Below are 11,606 nucleotides of genomic sequence, written 5' to 3' on the forward strand. Positions count from 1 at the left end.
TACTTCATTTAAGACAGTGAGCGTTACCTCTTGTCTTGTCACCACTGCTCAAAATGTATAAAAGGGGATGTGCACAAGTAGACCTTATTCAAGTTTCTTTCCCTCTATCTTGCAAAGAGGCTTTCACATTGTCACTCTCTCATTTGAGGCACATAATAGTGTCTGGAACTCTCTGTGGTCCATTGTCAACTACGGGACTGGTTGTCCATTTGGAACATCTAAAATACTGGGAGGGCTTTAATCTTTCTTCATTATTTTCCAATTTTGGATAAATGTGCTCATAATACCTCCCTCCTCTCATAAATGAAACTCTTTGACTCTCTTCCCATCCCTCATTTTTTCCTCGCCAACACTTTTCACTCACTTTCATCTTTTACATGGGACAAATAAGTAGTCCAAGTGTGTACGGTCCAAATGTGGAGATAGAAGGATAATTGAGTCGATAAACATTAGGGTCAGGGTGAGATCATTGTTCAGGGCTTGTTCAGGAGGTGCTTATTCCAATCTCAATACACATATTACCATATTTTTGTCATTTGCCATAACAGTAAGAATTGACCCCAAGAAGGGATACTTTGCAAACCTGTGATTGTGTGGATAGTTAACAGGACATTCAGGGTCACACTGTGACTGCCTGCCTGCCACAGCATTTTCTGCATAGAGCTGCATCTTATAATGCAACTTGCAACCACTGTGCAATTTATTTTGATATCTGAGATGAAAAATTTAAGAAGTATGACCAGTCTAATTCTGCACCAGACCACATTTATGATGTGGAAATTTGTACAATTTGTGACATGCTCGGTAGAAATAGGCCACATGAAATATCAATGTGCCTTGATCTAACCCCGGAGAATGTTGTGACTGTGACGGATGTGATTGGTTATGAATATGCACATCAGCCTAACTGGTTGGAGCTCTTGCTGCTGGTCACTAGTGCTCAGCGTCTGGCTAGTGCAGCAATGAGATGAAGCCCAGAGTGTCACTGCTAACAGAGCCATTGTACCTTGGTTTCACATAGTTATAGGTCAGGATTTATCAACCAACAAGAAAATTATATGATGTTGACGGAACCTCCATGATCAGTTTTTGCAACCAAAATGTAAAAACAGCTACAACCTAATGCTGTTCCACTTCGTGGAAGAGTTTATTTTTTGCAAACTAACAAACAGATGACACGTGGCATGGCTGAGAGTTTCAGTGACATGCACAAACGGTACATTAATGTATCGTTTGTATATGATGAAAGCTAATAAATCACCACACAATCATTCAACATAATAAAAATATATACTAGAACATTATGTGTAATGAAGTTTAAATATGGTTTTTAAATGAGAAAACTAAAACTGTACTAAATGTGTATTAGTACACCATCACTTTTAAAACTGGAAAATGACACTTTATTCCTGTAACAAACAAAACGTTGAACTAATGAGCAACAAAAAGAACTCTAGATCAGTTCAATACACTTTTTGTCTGCTATGACCAGTTAGCTGATGCTAGCAAACTTTGGTTGCAACTGGTAGTATCGAGTCAGTTTTCGAACTATCTGACTTTTCTGTGGTTGTGATACTGTTACACCTTTTAACCACTGTTGTCTCAGCTTGGCAAAAGTTAAATGCAGAAGAAAACATTCTACATTCTTCTACATTTGAATCTCATGAGCATAGCATGTAGGTGTACTGATGCACAGATCGAGAGTAAAGAGAAGAAAGCAGATGTGATTCAGTCCATCCTTTCAGTGCTGACACAGCCAGTGTCAGACGCATGCTTTGATTTATTCTCCAGGCAGACTGACAGCTGCATGACCTTGATGAACCAGAAACCAGCTTGTTTTACGTCACATGCACAGTAGCTATTCCCTCACTTCATTGACATCACACAATACTGTATGCCACTTTGTTTCTACACTATCCAACATATACTTGCTCCTGTTACTGCTGCTACACGTGCTTCAGTTTAGTTTTGAAACATCATACATCTCACTTTCCAGTAAAACCAATAAGCAGAGTGCTATATACTGTATATGTAATGCTACATGGTTGTTTTATTTCAATCACAGATGTAATTTCACAGGACGGTCAGGTTAACACTTCACAGGATAGGTAAAAGCACAGCTGCAGAGTATTTTCTTGTTTTTGGAGCAGCTTCTGCAGCTCAGCAGAACATAGAGAGCAACCTGGATGTGTACAGTGTAATCTAATAACATGTCATCAATAGCTAATGTGGATTGTTAATGTGAAAGGAAAAGTGTGGCATTGATTTGATTAGATTTATATTTGTTATGTTATATTTATTTATTGACTACATATTTTACTACATAATATTAATTTATTTGACTGTTGCGTTGGAGAGTAACACTGGTGAAGGAGCTCTTTCTGTTTCTGCGTGTAAAAGCAGTTTTTTGTATTTGACCACAGCTATGTTACCTTGCAGATGTTTCATACGTCTTTTGAAATCAGCTGATCTGAATTAATAACAAATGTTTGTAACATACACACTGAGCTGAGAGATCTCTTTAGAGTGGAAAAAGAAAAGCAGGCAGAAATGTGATTGGAGGTTTGAGGATACGAGGTCAGAGTGGAATATAATTCACTAAACTCTCTTTTTGCTGTTGCTATATTCTTATTTGCTATGTCGCTCTATATGCATATATGTTTTAACTCTCATAATTTTTTTTCACTTTGCATTGTTGTGTCCTAGAAAACCCTTTTAACACGCTGACCGGGCGCCACAGATGGAAAATAAGTTTTTGGGTAATTCTTTGTTGCTATGTGTATTTATTCACTATTTCATTATTTCTTCTTCTTCTCCAAATATACTAAAGAACAGTAGCTGGTTGAGGTAGAGCAAAAAATGCTGCTTACATATAAATGTATTGGTAATTATAATCTCATTATATAACATCTCTACATATACTTTAGGATTCATTTGAAGTACTTTAACTATCATACTGTACATTCGGTACATTTATAAGTTACTGAAAGTGGTTCATGATACCAAAGATATGATTTTTAGACGCTCCTCTTGATGCACATTGCTGTAGTGCCACTTTAAAAAGGCAGTAATATGTCATCCATGACCTTCACAGCATCGTGTGGTGACCTGTATGAATTCCAGCAGCACTCATCATCTCCTCCTACACAAATCTACGCTCACTTCCCCAAATTTGTCATGCATCCTGGTTCTTATGAGTAACGCTGGATAAACAATGAAGTCATGTTTTTTCGCAGTAGAGATGAGTAAGCTGCCCCAATCTCAGCTATCAGAGACATCAAGTGTAAATATGTGTCTATGTGTGCGTGTAAATATATGTCACAGTGTATGTGATGTAATATTTGAACGTGCAGATGGGAGAGGTTGGTGGAGAGACATTAAGGTTTTTATTTCCACTTTTATAGGCAGGAAAGTGAGTTTTGAAAACAACAAATCTCTGCCTTTTTTTTTTTTTTTGCAAAGCAGGCATAAAGTCATTGGTATGGATCAATAATCCTACCAATCCATCACAGATATATCGTGAGCTCTGGGACAGTAAATCTGACTCATTGCCCCTTAAAGCCCCATAAAGGGATGATGTTGGAGAAGGAAATTTTTTGCAAAGATAATTTCCTTTTGACTCTTCAAATAATTTCAACAGTGTATTAAAAACAGTTAATTTTTTATTTTTTTTCAGTAGTGGCCTGGTTTACAATTATGTATTCAACCAACCTCGTGCTCATTCATGACCACGTTGACTAAAGAAAGAAAAACTGTTATGTATTACCAATTTTCAAAATTTTCTCCATTCTTTGGATTTGTGCTGATGAGTCCTGCAATCGCAAACTCAAAGCAAAACAGCTAATACAATGAAAGATCCAGAGTAAAACCCTGCTCCCCCTAACTAGATGTGTCAGTGTTTATCCTGCGCTTGATGTACCTCAAAGGATTGCTTTTTTCTTTAGATGATCTAAGCTCGGGTCACAAGAAAGAATTAATACAGTTAAACAGATCAGTGTTCATTTACTGCATATTGCTCAACAAAGCAGGAGAAACAGCACAGGCTCATATTATTCACTGTTGCACGTAACGGCATCTGTCAAGAACATTTGTACCTAAAAATGTCTGCATGACACAGAGGCGTATAAAGCCATCATGAGGCATGAGAGACAAGGCAGCAATGATCAATATAATGTGAAGGTAATGATGAATAAAATAGAAAGAAAGATGATGTGAAGCAAGCAGAAGGAAGGGGGGATTGATTTAAGCATTCATTGAAGAAAAAAAAAGACAAATCTGAATTCCTGGGTCCTAATCTTTCGCTCCAAGCACTGCACTGCTAAGCTCTGGTTTGGGATGACAGGTCCCCCACCTGGACAAGCTTGGACAATGTCTCTGCTATGTCTCATTTCTGTGGGAACAGTGCTGCACAGACGGCTAATCACGTCCGGAACCAAAGGCACCTGCCCTATCTGCCTCTACATTTGGTTGGGAATCTTTAAAGAGGCTAAACCTCACTTTCATGCTTGTCTTTTATTCACGGTAAGTGCTTATCGAAACCAAGCTGTTGCCACTGCCCCATCTTCCCTCCCACAAGCTCTGAGAATGCTTGACGTAAGTACAGCCAATCTGGGTAAATACGAATCTCTCCTTACTGTCACTGCTGGCATATTATGCCCCTGAGGGAACATTCTTTTCATAATATCATAAGCTGCTTAGCGGTGTGCTTCTATTTAAGGCATACATATTAATAGCTATAAGGAAATCATATTTGAACTGTTCCCTGCAATCAATGTCTTTGGGTTTGCTGTTATACTTTGTATAAGAAGGTGCTAATAACTTGAAGGCACTTACACTGGGCAATCTAATCCTTTTGTATGATAAAGACTCGTCTTGGCAGGAGAGTGTGCCAGATCATAGGACAAGGTGCTGCAGAGGTTTAGTCCCTCAAATCACAACCCCACTCTTTCTTTCCCTCCTCTTTTCACTGAGAAATTCTACATGTATGAGTCCCAGCACCCAAAGTTATTGCACTAATACAAAAAGTTGTGTGATGCATTTGACAACAGCTGGTTGAACACTTTCCAGTCACACACAGGATGTGTGTTTGTCCAGACAAATGTAGGTTTATGCTACCTTCCCGTGGCCTCTTCCTGTTTCACGCTGAACGGCACAACAGTAAATTTGAGTGAGAGCGTTGCTCACTTAGTCATTCATCTGCCGATTTTCTAGTGGAAAAATATTCAGTACAATTTCCATGATGAGACCATGCATGGTAAATAGAAAAGATGTTCACTTTCACAGAAAGGTTTTTTGTTTTAATAGATCATCAAAATAGTCAAAAACTGTCTGTCATGCTAAAAAAGTTCTTTCAGGATTAACATATATTGAACTCAGTAGTGTTCGCTTGTAATTTCAACGAGTGATTGTCCTTTTAGAGAATAGGAACCACATGATTCTGTTTAAAAAAGAGAATATGCTCTAATATCTGAGGTACTTCAATAGTAAACACATAAAAATATATTGCATGTACCAAATAATACTAGCTTTTTGTACTGACTTTCTTTTTTTTATTACAAATGAAAAAGTATTCTTTTCTTGTGACAGATTAAACTCTGGTTCTTTCTCAGTCACAATGAGCACAGAGTGAGGATGAAGACTGACTTATCAGCAATTAAGTCCTCACAGCAATCACTCTGAGAAGTTATCACACTGTGAGTGAATTTAGAAGATTGTAAATATTTTTTTCAGTGGAGCTTTATAGGCTGCAGGAATCAAAAGACTCGAGAGGGAATCTGTCCTGGGGTGTGAAATTAAAATCATATTGTTGCTCTTTTTCTGTGTGGAAATACTGATAATACACCTAAGCATTTAAGAAAATCACAATTTATTATGTATAGAAACTTAATGACCCTCAAAATCCTGTTAGGTGAACTGGTACTGATCCTGTATCGTGGTTATGCAGCAGCATCACTGACAATACAGACATTTTAAAATGAAGTTTGCTGCTAATATCTGTAGCTAAAGCCAACGGAGGCTCCTGTGGAGTTGGCTCTGCTGTGTCAATAGAAATGGTTGAGACTGGTTTATTTGGACACAAAATAGTTCTAGTAAAAGCTCAAGGCTGGAGTTTTAAATACAGAGGCCAAAAACTAAATCTAGAAGCCACCAACAGCAAGAAGATTCTGGGGGTCAAAAATGCACTTGATTCCACACCTGACACCATGTTTTTAAAATTATGGTGTTAGAATTCAGAGTTAACCGTGCAGATGAAAAAGAGCAAGGGAACAACATCTTTGACTCTTGTGAGATGAGAGACTCTGGCAGCTCAGCTGTGGTCCAGCAGGGGGTGCTGGCTCACAGGGCTTCGACTCCACGAGCAGGAGGAAGAATTTGGCGTGGTTGCTGGGGCACAGCTCTCTGAGCCCAGATGAGTGCTTCAATTGTAGGGATATTTTCCTCTAAGCCTGTGGTTGACAGCAACACAGTGCACTTATTTAAAGCAATTTCAAACATGTCTTGTCTGACAAGTTTTAAATCCTACTTAACACCCCGTAACAGCCACGAGTTTACTGTCAGAATTAAAGAAGAGAATTCTCAAAGGGAGAGAAATTATCACTTTCATTTTGTTCACCGCCGTTGTTTATAAAGGACATGGCAGGGATGTTTACCTAGGGATGAATATATTATTACCATTTTGCTACACAGTGTTTTTCATGCTGGAGAAAAGACTGTTTAAAAGTTTACCTTAAATGTTTTAATTGCTGCCATTACAGCTAAAGGAATAAAGGCGAGCCTGAGCCTCAGTGGCTCTCACACTAAAAGCTCATAGAACATTTTTCATGAAAATAAAAGCGCTTTTCTGCTTCACATTAAATATCTCGTGTAATAAATAGACACATTTGATACTCTATGCATTTTTCTGTCCTTTCTTCCTGTTGTCAAGCACAGACATTCTTTTTCTATTTCAAATGCATTATCTAAATTTCAGTTTCTTTGTGCTGTATCTGCTGACTTTGACTTGCACCTTTTTCTTTTTTTGTTTATTGCAGTTACCACCCAACAAAGCATTTTATTTACATTAAGACATAGGGGAACAAATCTAGGCCTGCCTCAGCAGCGGCTCATGTCGTGCCTGCACAGATAGGCTTTCCTGCTCAGATTCCACATTCTTTATCAGTCCGCAAAAGCAAAAAAAAAAAAAAAAAAAAATCACCAAATGTAACAATCTTCCCCCTGTCCTCCTTGTGATTGCATGTTGGGCACTGAAGTGATAAGCACACTGGTACGTGTTGTTGCTGTGTGAAAGACACCCTTTATCGGCTCATACCTCTGACTTGTGCTTAGTCTAGTCAACCGGAGAAATATGACGGAAATCTGATAGGGGAATGGTCCCATCTCTACATCAGCGCAAGTGCACGCCTAGGAAGCCAATGTTTATGTTTCCCGGGCCTTCTGTTCTCAGGGGAAAAATGTCAATAGAGTGTCACTGAGAGCATCTTGCCAATGAGAGGGTGTCTTCAGACCTAAATGGCAAATACATCAGTGTGCACAATCATAAAATCCTTACTCAGACATTATTATTTGAAGATTAAAATTTGGGAAGCAGAAACTATATTTTTAGTTTTTTGAATTTGTCTTTTTTTACTACGTGAATCATGCATGCAAGGGGCAAATGTGATCATTTGTGGCTACTTAACATGCGTGTCTGTACATGTGGATATAAAGGAGTCTTCTTTCTCTTTGGCTGTGCTCAGTGTGGTAAGCTCAGGACGGAGTGTCTCTAATTACCGCTGCGAGAGAGGTCATCAGTGAGACTGTCACACACCTCACACCTTTACTGCCTCTGTGATGAATGTGTCGTCACAACTGTTTGACTTTTGTCTTTTTTTCCTCTCTTCTTTCTTTTTTCTTCATCATGGATGGAATATTGTAAGTGAAGGTCTGGACAATTTTATAATTCAAAACAAATTTGTGTGTCTGAGACTGAACACTTTAAAATCAGGGACTGTTTTTTTTTGTATCACCATTTTTTAAAGATTAACAGCATTTCTGCGATTCATTGTCTTTTCCTTCCCCGATAACTGCTAATAACGGGCACTGGTCTTTTGCAAGTCTTCCCACCTGACTCTGTGTCGTCTGTTTGAGCACCTTCTGATTCCCTGGCTCTTTCGAGGTTTGTCACAAACGACTGGGGGGTCTTGGAGCAAGACTGAACAAAGACATTTGTTTCCAGCTATATTGCCACCATCAATGGCAACATCTTGCTTGTTAGCTGTGCAGAGCGAATGGGAATGTGGATAGGGGTATTTGGAGGTGGAAGAAAGGAGATGCTATCCCTGCTAAATGAGGGAAGATTCACACAGTATAATGAAGGCTGGACCCATGGCTTCACAGCTGATGTGTATCTAAAAAGGCCTGGTAAATACTGTTTCGGAACAGAAGGCTTTATCTGCAGATATACATATCCCCTGCAACCACTGGTCCCCACATGAGGGCCAGCGCTATCTCTTAGATCACTTTTATTCCTGTTTTTTTTTTTTTTTTTTTTAGATCTGAAGGGGTGGGAAAATGTGAGACTTTGTCAGTTTAACTCTTTGAGAGTTTGTGTGAAATTCTCATCAGTGGAACTAGAAATCTAAAAGAAATTGTGCAAATCCTAGCAACAAATCAAGTTGTGTATTTGCATTATAGAATACTGTAAGTACAAAATTATTGTGAGGCTGCTTTAGAAACCACACACGTTCATGTTAACGCTGACATGGAGTGAAAAAGTCAAAATTAAGCATCCAGGCATTGTGGAACATTTCATTTAACTTACAATTTGACTTGTAGAATTTCATCTCATGTAGATTGTTTAGAGACTCCTGAATCACGTAAACGACGTAAAAGATGGAAGACTTTTATTCAGTAGTATGACTTGCCTTTAAATATAAAATGATATAAGTGGGCACTGAGTCTGGGTCAAGTCAAGCGTGTAGTTCTAATTTAAGTGAAAATAGTTTTTCAGCGTTGGCCTTGTAATGTCGCTTTAAAACAACTTCAGCTTTATTAACCTCCTCTGGATGAATGGATAAATGTTTCTATAGAGAAATATTTCTATTTGAAGTTTTTTAACTCCTTCACTGTGACTAGTAAACTTCATCTTCTGGGCCCCCCTTGTCTATGGAGAAGGTAGAGGAAGACTGACATTTGCACAAAGACCACAGAAAGAGAGCAAACAGTGTAGTCACAGGTGTACAAACATTTAAAGTCCCATGAGATTGTTCATGTATGTATGTTCATACATTCCTTGGTCATGCTTGCTCCTTTGAATTCTGCTGTCCTGAGACTACTGTTGTACTACTACTGTTCTTGAACATGACAAGCAGATGGAGACATTTTTAGTCACAATTTAATTATTGTATTTAATTACCTCTGCTCTGAACAAATAATACATTTTACATGAATCTGAGCTGTACATAGAGTAGACCATTATAAATGCGTACAGACTTAAAAGTATCAAGAATTATTATTATATTAAAATTGATCGCAATGTTTCATGATCCCAGAAAAAGCAGCAGTTTACATCTTAACCAAGTTTTTTTTTTAATTTTTTTTTTAATTTAATATTAGTTCATATTTAGTTCAGAAGGAGAATTTTCTCATCTTAGAAAGGACCACTTACTGAGGCGCCTGATTTTCACCTGACCTAATTTGTAATATAAAAAAGTAACTAAAGCTTAAGTTACTAAAGCAGACAGATGTAGTAGAGTAGAAAGCACAGTACAATATTTGCCTCTGAGATGTGACTGACTTAAAATATTCACATACAAACTCATTGCTTTGTTTTTTGACACATTACACGTACTAACTGTCAATCAGTGGAATGGTGTTAAACCATTCGCAAGTGTGTCACGTTGCTTGTCACTAAACGGGGGAACCCACTCATGGCCAAGGTCAAAACCTTCACAGAGAACATTTTAAGAGGAAGGTTAGTTGATTGCATCAAAGTCCACTTCACTCTGACTTTGACACATATGATACATATACACATTTGACACATACGGAATAAATAAGAAAGACCACATTCATGTCACTGTAACAGACATTAAGTAATTCTCAAAAGTAGTTTATGCCTATGTGGGATGATTATATTGTACATCAAATCATTATATAAAATGCTTACACACCGCACGTCCTTCAAAATATGTTTATATTCAGCTATTGTGTTCAGCTGCAATGTTTGGTGCAGGAAGTGATGTGGCACTAATACATTTGAATGAAAAGTAAAGGAGGGAATGTTGGATGGTGGATGGGTACATGGATATTTGTCTTTGATATTGGCAGACTGGTTTCCTGTATCTCATTGAACCTTGACCACAAACTTCCTCTTGAAACACAAATTACAGAATACACAACAACATATTTTTCTCTTGACTCTACTTGTATTTAGTCTTGAAGATTTTTATTATTCATCCAGTTTTTGCCTTGACCTCGATAAAAATGGTGCTAAATAGATTTAGTTCGAGGCAGCATTGTCAAATTACAGCACTATAACAATAAATCAGTAACCCCATTACTCTGGATAATCCAAAGAATATTGTTTTCATTGGAAGTATTGAAGAAGTTTTTGTAACTTGGATAAACTGACCCTAAATAACTAAGTAATCCCTTAATCATACTGTTGTGGTCACATGCCATACTGTACAGAAGATAAGATTCGATATTGTTAGCTTTCATTCGATATCTTTTTGTCTAATTATGTTTTAAATCTATTTATCTACGTTTATCTTAGTGAAATCGGGGTATGAAGGCCTCTAACCTTGTGTACAGCTTTCAAGAGTCTTTGCAATATTTTTGTAACTCTACCTATAAAGTTGTATTTATATGTTGTACAAAGGGCAGATAAAATTGAAGATTTTCAGATGTTTTGCTGCCTTGTGGCAAACAGCCTGTGGCCAACTGCAAGTCCAAGACCTGATGGTCTGGAATCCCAGCTGTAGGCAACAAGATGCAAGGAGATGTGGAAATTGACAGACATAAATAATGAGTAAGCCCGGGCAATCCCTTTTAGGCCCAGTGGAAATCACAGTATTGGTTGCACAGAGCCAAGACGTCACCATTCAGTGCCAAGGCCTTGGCTTAGATGGTGCAGGTTGTGTGTCCTCTATGGGACAGATTGTTTCCTTTTCTCCTGTCACTGCAATTGAGCTATTGCGAAGGAGGAAAGAGAGTAGGAAAAAGGTCAACTGGATGTGAAGCGCCTATTATCAGCAATCTTCCCCTGGCTTCCATAAGCAGCTTGTTTCTAAGCTGCAGCCTAGCCAAGCATGAAAAGAATATAATTTCAGCCAATCTCCTGCTAGCATGGGTGCACAGAAAGCCATTGTAAGGCCAGCAAAACAGTCACAATAAAGTCACTGGCCCTTCTGATAAAGATCTGCATAGGTAATGCCAGGGCAGCAATGAAGGCAATTTTGCGTCCCCACATTAAACTCACCTCTCTGACTCTGACCACTGTCCACTGTCAAAGAGAGAGATGGATAGCTAGTTTTGTTGTATATAATTACAAGCAGTACCGCACAGTCAACTAAACTTCACACTTTATCTGCCAGTCTGACCCTGAACTTTGTTCTTCATCTTAC

The sequence above is a fragment of the Larimichthys crocea genome, chromosome XVII, assembly GCF_000972845.2.
Source record: "Larimichthys crocea isolate SSNF chromosome XVII, L_crocea_2.0, whole genome shotgun sequence".
In the NCBI taxonomy this organism is placed as follows: domain Eukaryota; kingdom Metazoa; phylum Chordata; class Actinopteri; family Sciaenidae; genus Larimichthys; species Larimichthys crocea.